The sequence below is a fragment of the Thalassophryne amazonica genome, chromosome 11, assembly GCF_902500255.1.
Source record: "Thalassophryne amazonica chromosome 11, fThaAma1.1, whole genome shotgun sequence".
NCBI lineage: Eukaryota > Metazoa > Chordata > Actinopteri > Batrachoidiformes > Batrachoididae > Thalassophryne > Thalassophryne amazonica.
In genome coordinates, this window is record NC_047113.1 from 75,580,891 (window position 1) to 75,598,946 (window position 18,056).

The window sequence follows — 18,056 nt, forward strand, 5'->3', positions numbered from 1 at the left end:
CTTAAAAATTGACATGGAATTTTCCAGTGTGAGAAAATGGGAAAATCATAAGTAAAACTTTAATTTTCGGTTCTGGGACTTCACCTTGATGGTGTTGAATGTTCCTTACAATGTTCTCTAAGTACCCCAAACAAGAATCCACTAGTATAGTTTTGGCATACTAAAACTGTAACCAAAGAATATCAAACCAACCTCTTTGTCATATCCACATTTTGGTCTTGGTAAAATTTTCACTTCTTTTCCTTTTTTATTGTTCCCACTCATTGAAGAGAGGTTTCACATATACAAATGAGCACAGGACAATACAATTATAGCAAGTACTTCTTAAGCTAGTATCTCACTGGGCTGCAACTGCTGGCGACAAATTGTAAACAGCATTGGCGAGGGATTTTCCAAAATGTCTCAAAACATTTGCGGGGATTCTCAATTACCTCGCGTGTGTCGCAGGGCCTTGCTGTTGTCACTGGAATTTTGAACATGTTCAAAAAATTCACGCAGAAAATTTTCTCTCATAATAGTCACAGAGACATCATGGACGTCTCAAACCCATCTCAATTTAGTTTCCATGAGTCAGAAAAGTGGCAGCACAGTGGCTTAGTGGTTAGCACTGTTGTCTCAAGTGAGAAGATCGTGGGATCGATTCCCACCTGTGGCCTTTCTGTGTGGAGTTTGCATGTTCTCCCCATGTTTGTGAGGGTTCCCTCCAGGTGCTCCGGCTTCCTCCCACATCCAAAGACATGCAGGTTAGGTGGATTGAATTGTCCGTAGGTGTGTGTGTGTGTGCGGGTGTGAATATGTTTGTCTGTGTATATGTGGCTCTGCGACAGACTGGGGTCCTGTCCAGGATGAACCATGCCTCACGCCCTGTAACTGCTGAGATAGGCTCCAGCCCCCTGTGATCCTTAGCTGCAGGTTGATGATGAGTGATTGAGTGAGTCAGAAAAGTGTGCGAAATGTGAGACAACTTTGTGAAGGGTCGGCGATGTATGAAACTAAATTGTTGACTGATCAGAGACAAAAATGAGATTCCAAATGCGAGTCTGATGCAAACTGCCTTCGGACCCTTGGGCGCTCAACAAAATTGTGAATACAGGTCAGTGTGATTCCAAGTAAAAATGGTCACTAATTCGCCTATTTTCTTGCAAACTTGTGTCTCCAACTCCTCGCCCACACTCACAGCCCAGTGAGATACTAGCATTAAGCAACTTTAGTCAGGGATTTTCCTTTGTCAAAGAACCTCTACTTAGGAAATTTAAAAGAGCTCATATCGCTGTTATTTTTTAGTCTAGTGTTAAATTTTGACCATTAGTCCAGTGAGTCTCAGACGATGACCAAAACCAAGGTTTGGTAGGATTACTTTGAAAGAATACATGTGGATTACATGTACATATGTACATACATTTGGATTACTTGTAATCTTATTACTTTTGGATTACATTTCAAAGTAATCCTACCCAATCTGACCAAAACGTTTTAGTACCGCCACCAAAAGCTCAGCCCTGGTGGCTGATGTTAGCTTAATGTATGGTGCATGATAAGCCGTGAGTCCACATGTACCAAACTGTCCAATATTTAACATTCAGGCGAGCTTCGCTGTTCTTAAAACATCACGCAGGTCGTTTCCTCTCCTCAGCTGCAAGGATTCACTGCCACAACAACAAAAGGACAGTTCTCAGGTGATTTGGCTGTTTGTTCGCAGTGTTGATTACAGGGTGTAAATGTTCACCAATTACAGGAAAATGCAAGTAAAAGACTCAAAGCACTTGTGATGTGCACGTGTCAGTAAACAGAAGACAAGCACATTTTACAGCATTTATTTCCTCAATTTATCACCATGGAAGTTCTTCTGCAGACAGGAGAAGGATGGTGGAAGGAAAGACATGATGGAGGGCTTCGTGTCTTTCTGACAGCGAGCTGGAGGCGTTCCGACACGCACGCACAGAATACCGCGAGGATTCACAAGGTGGGAAGAGAAAGACCATTCCAGACTTTTAGCTTCAAGGTGGTTTTTGGTATCCATTGATCATCCTCCTTTCCTGCGGAGAGAAAAATAAACCCTAAGTGAAGATTAACGAAGAACATAAACACAAGGTGCTCTGTTGTAGCGCGATTTATTACATCAGCATGAGACTTTCGTCCACAGCGTGTGAATCCGGCATTTTTATAAGTCATGTCCAAGCTGGTAATGCGTTTTAGTTGTTCCCTCTGTCTCTCCAGCAGTCCCTGTTCCTCCAGCACCCCCCCGCCCCCCGCCGCCCTGCCTTCTTGGCTTTCCGAGGACTGAAAAAAAAAATCATCATCTGTATTCAATCACAATAATTATCCCAAGAAAGAGTCTGTGAGAGGTGAGGGGAATGAAGCACAGAGGCTATTGGCAGTCTCCTCCCTCCAGTCATTATTAGTCGTTTCTGCCCAGCTTTGGAGGACGACCCAGACGGTTTGGGTGGAAGCCACGTGCAGCCAGAAGACAGTGAAAAGGCCTGATGGGACTCAGGTGCCCAAAAAGATTCAGCGATCTCTGGCAGTGCAGAAGGGTTTGTCTGCGTATCGGCGTTAGCAGTACGCTGTGTCACGCAACCACAGATTTTTTAACATCGAACACATCGCTCTATGCATAATCACTGTCATCATCACCGATAACCATGGTCATCATGTGCCGTGCACAACCCGCACACAAAGGGCCCTATCTTGACAATCTGTAGCACACGGTCTAAAATGCATAGTGCAAGTGGATTTGGAGCATGTCTAACTCTGCTTTGCTATTTAGGAGTTGTGTGATTTAAATGAAAAGTAAGGCAAGGGATGCAAACGGGTTGGATTTGTCAGTTAATTGTTATGGGTGGCATGACAGATTGTGTATTGTGATAATCATATCATGGGGTCTGTGTTGAATTGCATCATTTTTTTTTTACAAAATGAATGTCATGATACGATAAAAAGTCACCTTCTGCTTGCAGAAGAATCATACATGGTTAATAAACTATACAAATGAGAAATGAATAACATCAAGGATTACAATTTAGATTTTAGAATTTGTTTTGTTAAACTTTCACCGCAAATTGCTTTCTGCATAATAAGTCTGAACTGTGAAGTAATTATGTGTAATGATATGTATCAAATTGCGATAGGTGTATTGTGATATGTCTCATATTGTGGAGCTAGTGTATCATTTCACCCCTGTTAATCATCCATGATTAAAAGAGGGGAAGACTGTGTGGTTGGATGAAGATGTGGAGCCGGTCTTGCAGGAGAAGCGCAAATGTTTCATCTCAGGGAGCTGTGGTGGATCACTGTGTGTCTGACTCACATATTTGTACACAAAACCTTTTCCCCGTCAGAAAACTTCTCACTTGTACCATCTACATAAATAGCAATGCACCAGTTTTTGGTGCAACTGTCTCTTAAAGTCAGTGACATAATCTGATTGCACTGATTTTTTTTTTTTTTTTTTTTTTTTTTAGAGCAGGTAGCCGAGTGGATAAGGAGCTGGTCAGCCTGGATGTAGACCTGGATTTGATTCCTGCTCATGCTACCTGTCTGTGTCCTTGGACAAAACACTTATCTACACTGTCTTCCTGCACCCAGCTGCCCATTTGCACCCTGGAACCTACTTTGTGCAACAGCAAAGTGGAGCTGGGTATGCTTCAAATGTGCTTATGCTACATGTTTTAGATGCACATTGGAAAACAAACATAGATTAACCAATGCTTCGAATGCTTATGGTTGTACTTGGGGTGTTTTCTCTGATGACTTACGGATCCACAGCATCGGGACCTGAGTCCCGGTATTATGTCCTGTAGCAACAACAGCAAACACATAGTCTGAGGCTTTGTCAGAAGTATCTCAAAGTTCTGGAACTGCAGAAAGTATCCAGCAGACAGACAGAAAACACTGACTATGTAGACTCCTGTGACCCTGAAGTATCCGTTTTATGAATGTTCTGGCATCCTTACGAGTCCACAGGGGGCTGGCACAGACCCACACACAAATATGCCTGTGTTTTGAATTTCCGCTTCGCCTGTGAGATTTGCACTTGTCGCTGATCCAGAGATTTTAAAATGCTGAACTGTCCACTCCAAAGCTGCAGAGTCCGTTTCTAAAATCCAAAGGCAGTGAGCTACGTAAGCACCGGAGCTCAAAGACATTCAACAATGTCCCTCGTTTCTCGAGGACAGGACGGCTAAATGGACCTGCACTCTGCTGAAAGGGAGCCGTATAAAATCATTAATTTGATTTGGGCTCATGTTCGCTCTCATTTGGAGTGAAATCAGGTCAGGTACAACTTTAAGAAGTTAGGTACGACTTCTTTTTTTCCATGGCAGAATGAAATATTATAAATTGCATAGACCCTTATGAGAAAGCAACTGGACACGCCTCCTGTTCACCCCCCAAACATTAATAATAAAATCAAATTCTGAATAACAACTTTTATTATGACAATAAAGTATCTATTTACCTTTAAACTTTGCCCACATTCTGTCCTGGGTTTTAACTAATTAATAATCCAAAGGAAAGGAAATAAACTAGAAGCACTCAGAGAGTGCAAACCTCCGCCAAGGCCATGGGGTCACTGACGCCATAACATCTACACGCCGTGGAATCATTGAACCTAAAAAAGTCTAACAATGATGTTTGCTCAGTAGTACAAAAAGTTTCATCTGCTGTGACTGGATAGCATGTATCCTTAGCGCTTGGCATCACAGTTTATTGCAACTTGCACCTTTCCCAGAAGCTACTGTCATCTGAGCACTGATATTGATATTGCATGTGTTTATAGACAAAAACAAATAAGAGACCAAATTCAATTTATTATTCGACTAAACTGCAAATATATGAATTTTTTAACATTTATGAAACACTTCTCTAAACAAGGCCATAGGGTCACTGACCCTAAAGAGATTCCCTCCTTGGCACAGTGATCTATTCAACAATTCAGTGTTACAACCAAACTATGATACATACACTTTTCTTTCCTTTATATTTGACATCCTTAACCATGAAAACATACCACTAGAACTTGGAATCACTTTTATGTCTTTATTAGTTCAAAAGTTATATAAAAACAATTTTTCGGTAATGGCAGTTTTCTTCTGGATCTAGCTCCATAACATTTGAAGCTACATCAAATCTGATGACACCTTATTGAATCAGTACAGATTCAGCTACAATTTGGTTAGTTGTGCATCTCTAGCTTCATTTGTCACCTCACACTGACACATTTTCTATTTTCCATATATTTTTGCATATTCTGGATCACCAGATCCGGAATCCGGATCCGATCATCACCAAACTTTGTTGTTTGATAGAACATTTGACTATGTTACACCCTAATTTTTTTCAAGCCTTTCTGCCTTGTTTTTTTGGAGTTAGAAACTAGAATGTCAAAATTCTCCCTATCCCGCAATGGTGAAGAATCCTTTAAAAAATTCCTGGATCCGGATCGTGATCCGAGCTGGTATGGCTTTATTTGTTTGTCTTTCATTCATGAAAGGGGAGTCGAGCCTGGGGACCCTTACTGGATGTGAGTCCTGAGCGGGATTTGAACACATAACTTGTTGTTTGAAAGACAGCAATGTTACCGCTACACTATCCAGCTGCTACATCTAGAGATCATATATCATATATACATATATCTATCTATAGATATATTTGTGTAGATAGATATAAAATCTCATTAAAAACAAAGTCCTTATATGCCCCCTGGTGGCTGAGAGTTGCTATTGCAAAGTTAAAGCGTGTCCTTTTCAGCATATGTAGCAGACAGACAAAACAAAAGCATGATGAGTCCTGATAAGACGTTAATGCCCATGAAGTTTCTAACGGGTACATTCAGGAACTGTAACAGGCCCGGAGCGGCCTGGCAGCCGTCCCCGGTTGAGCATTAGCCCCCGTGTTTTGGAAGCATTTTAACCCTGAGCCTTGTGGCTGCATCGGATATGTTAAACAGAGGTGATTATTTTAAAGATAAAGGTCCCCTCGGAAATCCAAAACTGGAGTTCTTCAGAAGTGAAAGAACAGCTTAAAGGGATGACCTCCATCTTGGGTTCACTCGCTCACCTGCACATATCTACATCAGTAATGTTGGGTTCATTCTTCACTCACTTATATGCATTTACTTTATTTTTCACACAGTCTGTAAGATAACTCATCTAAAGGTGAACCTTCATATTTTTCTGGTCTTTTTCTGGTGTTGATATCTGACATCTCCGGGAAAAGTCCACAGGACAAGTAGGTTTTCAGTATCACTTAAGCCTAAATGGTAAAACCCTATTAACTTAACCAATAATTTGCTTTTTTTTTTTTTTTTACCAAAATTGGACCAACTTTAACTTTTGACCCCTGTATACACAGTCACCATTTTTGCCTTTTACCCCATAACTGAAAAACATTCAGTCACAGATACTCCAGACTACACCTTTTTGGAATCTTTATGATCAAGCAAATAATGTGGTGTACTTTTCAATATGATTGGAGCATTTTTACATTTTGACCCCTGTGTAATTCTTCACTGACCCCTACCTGAGTACAACTGCCAGCCTGGAATGGCCGCCATACATTTTTGTGTACGGTGCATCTGGAAAGTATTCACAGTGCTTCACGTTTTACACATTTCGTTATGTTACAGCCTTACTCCAAAATGGATGAAATTTTGTAAAAATAAACTTAAAAACTAAGAAATCACATGAACATAAGTATTCACAGCATTTGCCATGAAGCTGAAATTGAGCTCAGGTGCCTCCTGTTTCCACTGATCATTCTTGAGATGTTTCTACAGCTTAATTAGAGTTCACTTGGGGTAAATTCAGTTGACTCAGAGTGGCCAGACGGAAGCCACTCCTCAGTAAAAGGCACATGGCAGCCCACCTGGAGTTTGCCAAAAGGCACCTGAAGGACTCTCAGTCCTTGAGAAACAAAATTCTCTGGTCTGATGAGACAAAGATTGAACTCTTTGGTGTAAATGTCAGGAGTCATGTTTGGAGGAAACCAGGCACCATCCATACAGTGAAACATGGTGGTGGCAGCATCATGCTGTGGGGATGTTTTTCAGCAGCAGGAACTGGGAGACTAGTCAGGATTGATGAAATGATGAATGCAGCAATGAACAGAGACATCCTGGATGAAAACCTGCTCCAGAGCACTCTTGACCTCAGACTGGGGCGACGGTTCATCTTTCAGCAGGACAATGACCCTAAGCACACAGCCAAGATATCAAAGGAGTGGCTTCAGGACAACTCTGTGAATGTCCTTGAGTGACCCAGCCAGAGCCCAGACCTGAATCTGATTGAACATCTCTGGAGAGATCTGAAAATGACTGTGCACCGACGCTCCCTATCCAGCCTGATGGAACTTGAGAGGTGCTGCAAAGAGGAATGGACCAAACTGCCCAAAGACAGCTAGCATACTGCCATAGTATGGTACTACGCTTTACACCCTTTTAAATTCATTTTATTATTAAACGGAGCGGGCCGCAGCCCCAACTTTATCTAAATTCTGGTTCTTTTAGTGAAGCTTAGGGCTAGTGGCCGGCGATCACTATTATTTCTTCTGTTTTTCCTGTTGCTAGATGCTGATCAATTATACTGTATTTGTTGTCTTTCTGCCACCTGATTCTGTTTTTTCTTTCTGTTTGACGTCCTGTATAATTTCCTGCATTGTCTTGTGTCTGTAGCATGGCCCAAGCAGGAGGTAGCCCCTTTGAGTCTGGTTTGCTTGAGGTTTCTTCTTCAAATCATCAGAGAGAGTTTTTCCTTACCACTGTCACCTGTGTTCTTGCTCTGGGGGTCAGTAAGGTTAGACCTTACTTCTGTGAAGCACCTTGAGGCAACTTTGTTGTGATTTGGCACTATATCAATCAATCAATCAACTTTTTTCTTGTATAGCGCCAAATCACAACAAACAGTTGCCCCAAGGCGCTCCACATTGCAAGGCAAGGCCATACAATAATTATGAAACACAGTCTACGTCTAAAGCAACATAACCAAGGGATGGTCCAGGGTCACCCGATCCAGCCCTAACTATAAGCCTTAGCGAAAAGGAAAGTTTTAAGCCTAATCTTAAAGTAGAGAGGGTATCTGTCTCCCTGATCTGAATTGGGAGCTGGTTCCACAGGAGAGGAGCCTGAAAGCTGAAGGCTCTGCCTCCCATTCTACTCTTACAAACCCTAGGAACTACAAGTAAGCCCGCAGTCTGAGAGCGAAGCGCTCTAATGGGGTAATATGGTACTACGAGGTCCCTAAGATAAGATGGGACCTGATTATTCAAAACCTTATAAGTAAGAAGAAGAATTTTAAATTCTATTCTAGCATTAACAGGAAGCCAATGAAGGGAGGCCAACACGGGTGAGATATGCTCTCTCCTGCTAGTCCCCGTCAGTACTCTAGCTGCAGCATTCTGAACCAACTGAAGGCTTTTTAGGGAACTTTTAGGACAACCTGATAATAATGAATTACAATAGTCCAGCCTAGAGGAAACAAATGCATGAATTAGTTTTTCAGCATCACTCTGAGACAAGACCTTTCTGATTTTAGAGATATTGCGTAAATGCAAAAGGCAGTCCTACATATTTGTTTAATATGCGCTTTGAATGACATATCCTGATCAAAATAACTCCAAGATTTCTCACAGTATTACCAGAGATCAGGGAAATGCCATCCAGAGTAACGATCTGGTTAGACACCATGCTTCTAAGATTTGTGGGGCCAAGTACAATAACTTCAGTTTTATCTGAGTTTAAAAGCAGGAAATTAGAGGTCATCCATGTCTTTATGTCTGTAAGACAATCCTGCAGTTTAGCTAATTGGTGCATATCCTCTGGCTTCATGGATAGATAAAGCTGGGTATCATCTGCGTAACAATGAAAATTTAAGCAATACCGTCTAATAATACTGCCCAAGGGAAGCATGTATAAAGTGAATAAAATTGGTCCTAGCACAGAACCTTGTGGAACTCCATAATTAACTTTAGTCTGTGAAGAAGATTCCCCATTTACATGAACAAACTGTAATCTATTAGACAAATATGATTCAAACCACCGCAGCGCAATGCCTTTAATACCTATGACATGCTCTAATCTCTGTAATAAAATTTTATGGTCAACAGTATCAAAAGCAGCACTGAGGTCCAACAGAACAAGCACAGAGATAAGTCCACTGTCCGAAGCCATAAGAAGATCATTTGTAACCTTCACTAATGCTGTTTCTGTACTATGATGAATTCTAAAACCTGACTGAAACTCTTCAAATAGACCATTCCTCTGCAGGTGATCAGTTAGCTGTTTTACAACTACCCTCTCAAGAATCTTTGAGAGAAAAGGAAGGTTGGAGATTGGCCTATAATTAGCTAAGATAGCTGGGTCAAGTGATGGCTTTTTAAATAATGGTTTAATTACTGCCACCTTAAAGGCCTGTGGTACATAACCAACTAACAAAGATAGATTGATCATATTTAAGATTGAAGCATTAAATAATGGTAGGACTTCCTTGAGCAGCCTGGCAGGAATGGGGTCTAATAAGCATGTTGATGGTTTGGATGAAGTAACTAATGAAAATAACTCAGACAGAACAATCGGAGAGAAAGAGTCTAACCAATACCGGCATCACTGAAAGCAGCCAAAGATAACGATACATCTTTGGGATGGTTATGAGTAATTTTTTCTCTAATAGTCAAAATTTGTTAGCAAAGAAAGTCATGAAGTCATTACTAGTTAAAGTTAATGGAATACTCAGCTCAATAGAGCTCTGACTCTTTGTCAGCCTGGCTACAGTGCTGAAAAGAAACCTGGGGTTGTTCTTATTTTCTTCAATTAGTGATGAGTAGAAAGATGTCCTAGCTTCACGAAGGGCTTTCTTATAGAGCAACAAACTCTTTTTTCCAGGCTAAGTGAAGATCTTCTAAATTAGTGAGACGCCATTTCCTCTCCAACTTACGGGTTATCTGCTTTAAGCTACGAGTTTGTGAGTTATACCACGGAGTCAGACACTTCTGATTTAAAGCTCTCTTTTTCAGAGGAGCTACAGCATCCAAAGTTGTCTTCAATGAGGATGTAAAACTATTGACAAGATACTCTAACTCCCTTACAGAGTTTAGGTAGCTACTCTGCTCTGTGTTGGTATATGACATTAGAGAACATAAAGAAGGAATCATATCCTTAAACCTAGTTACAGCGCTTTCTGAAAGACTTCTAGTGTAATGAAACTTATTCCCCACTGCAGGGTAGTCCATCAGGGTAAATGTAAATGTTATTAAAAAATGATCAGACAAAGGGAGTTTCAGGGAATACTGTTAAGTCTTCTATTTCCATACCATAAGTCAGAACAAGATCTAAAATATGATTAAAGTGGTGGGTGGACTCATTTACTTTTTGAGCAAAGCCGATAGAGTCTAATAATAGATTAAATGCAGTGTTGAGGCTGTCATTCTCAGCATCTGTGTGGATGTTAAAATCGCCCACTATAATTATCTTATCTGAGCTAAGCACTAAGTCAGACAAAAGGTCTGAAAATTCACAGAGAAACTCACAGTAACGACCAGGTGGACGATAGATAATAACAAATAAAACTGGTTTTTGGGACTTCCAATTTGGATGGACAAGACTAAGAGACAAGCTTTCAAATGAATTAAAGCTCTGTCTAGGTTTTTGATTAATTAATAAGCTGGAATGGAAGATTGCTGCTAATCCTCCGCCCCGGCCCGTGCTACGAGCATTCTGACAGTTAGTGTGACTCGGGGGTGTTGACTCATTTAAACTAACATATTCATCCTGCTGTAACCAAGTTTCTGTTAGGCAGAATAAATCAATACGTTGATCAATTATTATATCATTTACCAACAGGGACTTAGAAGAAAGAGACCTAATGTTTAATAGACCACATTTAACTGTTTTAGTCTGTGGTGCAATTGAAGGTGCTATATTATTTTTTCTTTTGAATTTTTATGCTTAAATAGATTTTTGCTAGTTATTGGTGGTCTGGGAGCAGGCACCGTCTCTACGGGATGGGGTAATAGGGGGATGGCAGGGGGAGAGAAGCTGCAGAGAGGTGTATAAGACCACAGCTCTGCCTCCTGGTCCCAACGCTAGACAGTCACAGTTTGGAGGATCCCAAAAAATTGGCCAGATTTCTAGAAATGAGAGCTGCTCCCTCTAAAGTGGGATGGATGCCGTCTCTCCTAACAAGACCAGGTTTTCCCCAGAAGCTTTGCCAATTATCAATGAAGCCCACCTCATTTTTGGACACCACTCAGACAGCCAGCAATTCAAGGAGAACATGCGGCTAAACATGTCACTCCCGGTCTGATTGGGGAGGGGCCCAGAGAAAACAACAGAGTCCGACATTGTTTTTGCAAAGTTACACACCGATTCAATGTTAATTTTAGTGACCTCCGATTGGCGTAACCGAGTGTCATTACTGCCGACGTGAATTACAATCTTACCAAATTTACGCTTAGCCTTAGCCAGCAATTTCAAATGTCCTTCGATGTCGCCTGCTCTGGCCCCCGGAAGACAATTGACAATGGTTGCTGGTGTCGCTAACTTCACATTTCTCAAAACAGAGTCGCCAATAACCAGAGTTTGATCCTCGGCGAGTGTATCGTCGAGTGGGGAAAAACGGTTAGAGATGTGAACGGGTTGACGGTGTACACGGGGCTTCTGTTTAGGGCTACACTTCCTCCTCACAGTCACCCAGTCAGCCTGCCTTCCCGACTGCACGGGGTCTGCCAGGGGGGAACTAACGGCGGCTAAGCTACCTTGGTCCGCACCGACTACAGGGGCCTGGCTAGCTGTAGAATTTTCCACGGTGCGGAGCCGAGCCTCCAATTCGCCCAGCCTGGCCTCCAAAGCTACGAATAAGCTGCACTGATTACAAGTACCGTTACTGCTAAAAGAGGCCAAGGAATAACTAAACATTTCACACCCAGAGCAGAAAAGTACGGGAGAGACAGGAGAAGCCGCCATGCTAAAACGGCTAAGAGCTAGTAGCTAACAGGGAATCCCAAACAGGGAATCCGACACTAGACAGGCTGTGGAGCAGCACAGGTAACGCACGACAACAGTGCTAAAATAAAATAAAAATCCACTAGACAGGCTGTGGAGCAGCACAGGTAACGCACGACAACAGTGCTAAAAAATAAAATAAAATAAAAATAAAAATCCACTGGACAGGCTGTGGAGCAGCACAGGCAACGCACGACAACAGTGCTAAAACAAAATAAAAATCCACTAGACAGGCTGTGGAGCAGCACAGGTAACGCACGACAACAGTGCTAAAAAATAAAATAAAAATAAAAATCCACTGGACAGGCTGTGGAGCAGCACAGGCAACGCACGACAACAGTGCTAAAACAAAATAAAAATCCACTGGACAGGCTGTGGAGCAGCACAGGTAACGCACGACAACAGTGCTAAAAAATAAAATAAAATAAAAATCCACTGGACAGGCTGTGGAGCAGCACAGGCAACGCACGACAACAGTGCTAAAACAAAATAAAAATCCACTGGACAGGCTGTGGAGCAGCACAGGTAACGCACAACAACAGTGCTAAATCAAAATCCACTGGACAGGCTGTGGAGCAGCACAGGTAACGCACGACAACAGTGCTAAATCAAAATCCACTGGACAGGCTGTGGAGCAGCACAGGTAACGCACGACAACAGTGCTAAAACAAAATAAAAATCCACTAGACAGGCTGTGGAGCAGCACAGGTAACACACGACAACAGTGCTAAAAAATAAAATAAAAATCCACTGAACAGGCTGTGGAGCAGCACAGGTAATGCACGACAACAGTGCTAAAAAATAAAATAAAAATCCACTGAACAGGCTGTGGAGCAGCACAGGTAACGCACGACAACAGTGCTAAAAAATAAAATAAAAATCCACAGAACAGGCTGTGGAGCAGCACAGGTAACACACGACAACAGTGCTAAAAAATAAAATAAAAATCCACAGAACAGGCTGTGGAGCAGCACAGGTAACACACGACAACAGTGCTAAAAAATAAAATAAAAATCCACTGAACAGGCTGTGGAGCAGCACAGGTAACGCACGACAACAGTGCTAAAAAATAAAATAAAAATCCACTGGACAGGCTGTGGAGCAGCACAGGTAACACACGACAACAGTGCTAAAATAAAATAAAAATCCACTAGGCAGGCTGTGGAGCAGCACGACAACAGTGCTAAAAAATAAAACAAAAATAAAAACGAAAGCGTTAGCAAGCTAGTTAGCCTGCCAACGCTGATGAAGGCCAGCTGATAAAAGAGCTCCGTCGCGATGCTTCGACCGTTAGAGGTCTTCCTTAGGCGTTGGAGCACGGTGAAAAAGTAAAAAAAAGTAAAAAAGTAGAAAAGTCTTGAAAAAGACTGTTAATTCAAAGAACTCAAACAGCTCAGTTCAAACAGCTAACAGATACAGCAGAACACCGCTGTGCTCCGGAACAGGAAGTCAATTCAGTGGCTGCAAAGAAAACCTGCACCCTCTCGGCCCTTTCATTTATATAAATGAAAATAATTTGAAAAAAAATACATTAAAATTGAAATACTTTCTGGATGCACTGTTGATAATGGTATGCTGAGGTTGGATTATAAGTGTTGTTTAGTCCCCTTAACTGGTACTGATTAGGTCAAAATTGCCTCCTGGCTCATGACTCCAAATAGAAGCCTGTCCTCATGCATTTGCACAGCAACTGATGAATGTTTTTCGTGTTGTTTCAATGTTTCATGTGCCACCAATGATTCATCATTTAAAGCTGAGGCACGTTCGTGCAAAGCTTCTCACTTTTACCCACGATCCCGGAGTTTGCGTCGCATCTCCAGCCAACTTTCAACATCGACTTCCTTTAATCATGAACATGGTCTTTCTCAAACCATAACCACGTAGCTGCAGTTGCCTAAACCCGACCATAAATTATTGGCCACGGCCACAAATGCGTGCAATCAACTCAGCCAACTTTTCTGAGTAGCTAAAGTATGGTGCTGTTGACAAAATGCAGATTTTGTTGGTTATTTGCGATGACGCCTTGGAGAGGAGCCTGAAGGGTTTGCAGACGGCTTGTCCGTCTGAGAGAGCAGGTTCTTTAAGGAACATTCTGTGGTCAAATCACAAGGAGACAAAAGGTTTTGGGCATGGTTCAAATGTTCCACCTCATTTCTTAGAACTAAACAAGCAAACAAAAAGAAAAGGAGAAAAATGAAGGTATGCAATATCTTGACTTCATGAATCAAGAGCAATCTTCGTAAATAAGGTCACCACACCAGGACCACAGACAAGTTTGACGTCGGGTGCAGTTAGGGGGCAGAATCTCTGAAACCTTTTGTGCTGAATATCTTGCCAAACATTCTGTGTATCATGGTGATTTGGAGCTTTTGCACTCTATGACTCGACTCTAACCGCCTTTTTTCGGTTTTCAATTGGCCAAACCTGGTATCTGGTCCTGTTATTGGTATCACCTCCATCACATTCAGCAAGTAGTGCCGTCTGTCCAGAAGTATAACGAAATGCTGAACTGTTCACTAACCCTGTGTGAGTCCTTCTTCTTTTGTGTTGCTTTACCTCCGTCAGAGTGTTTTGGTGGCTTCCCTCACCTGTTTCCTTTTTGCACGGTCACTCACTTTCTGAGAACTGCCAACTCCAAACATCTTTACCGTACAGTACAATACTAAAATATGCACGACTTGTTGCTGCCAAAGTGTGGGGAACTTGGAAAGTTTTCTCCAGTGCCACGTGCAGCTTTTTCTTCACAGGAAATCAGGGCTTTGGACTCTTTAATCCAAACAAGCTGTTAAATGAAATGGTTTTTGACAATGAGGATTTGTTTTAGGTAGAAACACAAGCCTACCTGGCCAAAGAACTCTTTGTAAAACATGTTTGTCTGATCCACCTGAGTCTCCAGATCAGCCACTGCGTCTGTCTCCCAGTGTGTCAGGCTACTGTGAAAAGAAAAATGCCTGAAGTCAAATATATGTAAATTTTACCAGGTCAGTATTCTGCAGAACATCACTTTGCTTTTCTGGTGCACGATCAGAACTCGCCATGCCAAACTTCAACCACACATTGATCTTGGGCCATTCACAACATCAAATCATGACACTTTAGCAGAGCCCCTAGGTGTCACTGTACACACTCTAATACATTTTTTGGCATCTGTGCTGGAAATGTATTCACTTGCATGCCATACAGCCTCATTATCACAACACACAGGTTACTGTACCGGCTGCTAAGTTACTGTGTAACTTACTTTAAAAAAATTGGCCGGAAAAATATTAGAACAACTCTGATCAGTCAGAGAACATAATCAGTGGTGGGAACAGCTAACCAAAAAGCTACCGCGTGCTGGGTAATCGGGAAAGTCGGGACTTTTCCTGGTGGGCTGGTCCAACCTGGGGCCGTTGTGAGGGGGTGTTAATATATATGCATACATATATGACCATCACTAACTGTTAGGCTACACAGCAAGACACTTGGGCTGCTGTATCTTAAAGAGAAGACATTAAGTGTTATAAATGTTTTACAATCACAAAAATTCACAAGAAAATAACTTAAGACTGCTTCTTTTGCAACGCTGTTATCTTTTCCAAAGCCTAAGGTAGGGATATACCATTACATGTTTAACACCCCTATGCATTCATTACAGTTAGTTCAGTCCAATCAAGCCCTGTGCGCTCAGATGGGACTTGCGCTACCCGTAAGTGAAAAGAAAAGAAAAGCTTTGGAGGAAAATGCTGCCAAGTGTGCAAAGCTCACAGATAATTTTTCAAGAAGACAGAGCGAAGAGGGAAATGATAAATAGGCCGGATGTCACCCGTATCAACATTTGTAGTACAGTACCACCTCTTCCAGCTACTTACAGACTTCACTGACTTAAGCTGGGCAGACACTGTACGTACGATATTTTCAATTGTTGTACTCGGCTCCAGCTCAAACTGTCCGACAGAACCGCAGGGTTTAAAAGTTCAGAGCGCACGATTCATGTTCTCACACTGTACACCAGCCTTAGGTGGTGTACTGGTGAGTTAACAATACCGTTCTTGTTTTAACTAAGGCGGGCTTACACTGTGCGATTTTTAGCCCTTTTTCAGCCGATTTTTCACTTGTGCGAGAATTTTTTGGATCACGCCGAGTTTCAGGTTAATCGTGCGTCCTGCATCGTGCAGTCTACATGGAGTAACGAGCTGCGTTTAACATCTCACGACCACCTCCCGATGGGGAATCATATGGTCGGATAAAAATCAAACCTGTTTGATATTTTGGTCGGCCATCGTGACTTGTGAGGGTTCCGCACTGTTGAAGCAGCGCTACAAGCGTCTACGCGCTGATTACCTCACGCACTGTGCATGTGCAAACACCGGAGAGAGCAAACAGTGATCTCATGTAAAGTGTTGTGGGTTTTTTTAATTGCGTTCCCTCGCAATAACCTAATATCATATTAAAGTTCATGCCTATCAGGGCGCACAGTGAGTGGAATCAGGTGGGGGGAGACTGAACATATATGCGCGTGCGCGGACACACACACAGCAGACAACAACAGGATTTATGACAGATGAGCACAGCTGTAAGACTCCGTATGAAATATAGTTTATTTATACAACAGTGTAAGTAGCAACACCTGTTATGAATGTTTATGTTTTCTTTTTTTACCGTCCTCTCATGAATCATGTTGTGCTCAGTCTCCCCACCTGATTCCACTCACTGTGCGCACTGATAGGCATGAAATAATTTTTTTTTTAAAAAGAAAAAAAAAGCTTCTGTTACATTTTGCTTCCCGACATGTGGTTTTTGAACATACAATGTGAGCAGTCAGATCGCATCATAGCATCGGGCCGTACAGTGTGAGAACATGAATCTTGCGCTCTGAACTTTTAAACCCTGCGGTTTTTGAGCTGGAGCCAAGTACAACGATTGAAAATATCGTACAGTGTATGCCCAGCTTAACTAACTTTTACTTTCTATTATAAGCCACCCAATTTTCACAGTCAGTCAGCACATAAATGCCACAGCAGAACTCTTATTATCTCTGTGCACTGGCGGTTTGTGGGCTGGTTGGATATGAAACTCCCTGGCTGAAAAATGTTCCTAGCACGCCCCTGCCAAGAAGTTAGCGTCGATAACAGCTGATCAGCTAAGTGAAAAGTTATTTTTTATGAAATTAAACTGATAAACCACCCAAAAAATTATTGGAAGCTACAGCTAACTGATAACCGATAACTTTCAGTATTGTCTCCGGTACACTTGCAACTACTAACAAGCTGATTTTGAGTTTTAACACCACAATTGCTTCTGGTAGCATCAAAGGTGACCACAAACCCAAACAATGAGTCAGCACTTCTGTCTTTCCTGCAAGCTGCCCACTGCTGGAAGCTCCTGTTACTACATATTTTGCAGGAGTGAAGCAGTTGAGAGGAGCTACGCTCAACTCTACACACACAAAAGACAAACCATTATTCCTTAACAGAATACAGCAGTGCCACGGTGAGGCAGAGGCCTTGGAAAATAAAGCAGTTTTGACTTGGTTTTCATTTATAAATTAAATGAATCCAGATAGAATAATTCCATTAATGTCAATTCTGTTATTTGTACAAAGTTAAAATATAACACATATCTTTTATTTTTAAATAATGCACTAATTCGGAAGTTTTGTAACAAACACAGGCAGATGCCAAAGGGATCTACCACTTTTTCGTTGACTCATTCATTCTATGTAAAACTCAATATGTTAATGTGAGGTGTGTGTTGGTGTTAAATGTGCCTTTGTAAAATGTGCCTTTTTTAATTTGTTAAAAAAAAAAAAAAATTTGCAAAAGCCAAAAAGTCAAGTTGTGATTAGACAACCATCTGATATAACCAGGATCAAAATAAATACAACACTGCCATCTATCGGCACCCAGATGCTCAGACCCTAACCCATAATCCTGAGTTGCTGCAGTTTAAACAGCACAGAGAGAAAACATGACAACAATTGTAAATGAACATTATACAGCCAAAATGTACATTTTTATTCCATCTGCTACATCAAGAGGCTGCAACAACTCTCTGGCATGCAAAGGATTATGATATATATAAT

General features: G+C 41.7%; 1 long non-coding RNA gene across 1 annotated transcript; it reads right to left on the bottom strand.

The window, feature by feature from the left end:
• Positions 1 to 1,799: 1,799 nt before the first annotated feature.
• Positions 1,800 to 15,006, bottom strand: LOC117520856. The gene is made up of 2 exons (XR_004563781.1): positions 14,835 to 15,006; positions 1,800 to 2,036 (listed from the first exon to the last, which is right to left on the bottom strand). It is a non-coding gene; the product is annotated as an uncharacterized LOC117520856 (long non-coding RNA).
• Between the last annotated feature and the right edge of the window lie 3,050 nt (positions 15,007 to 18,056).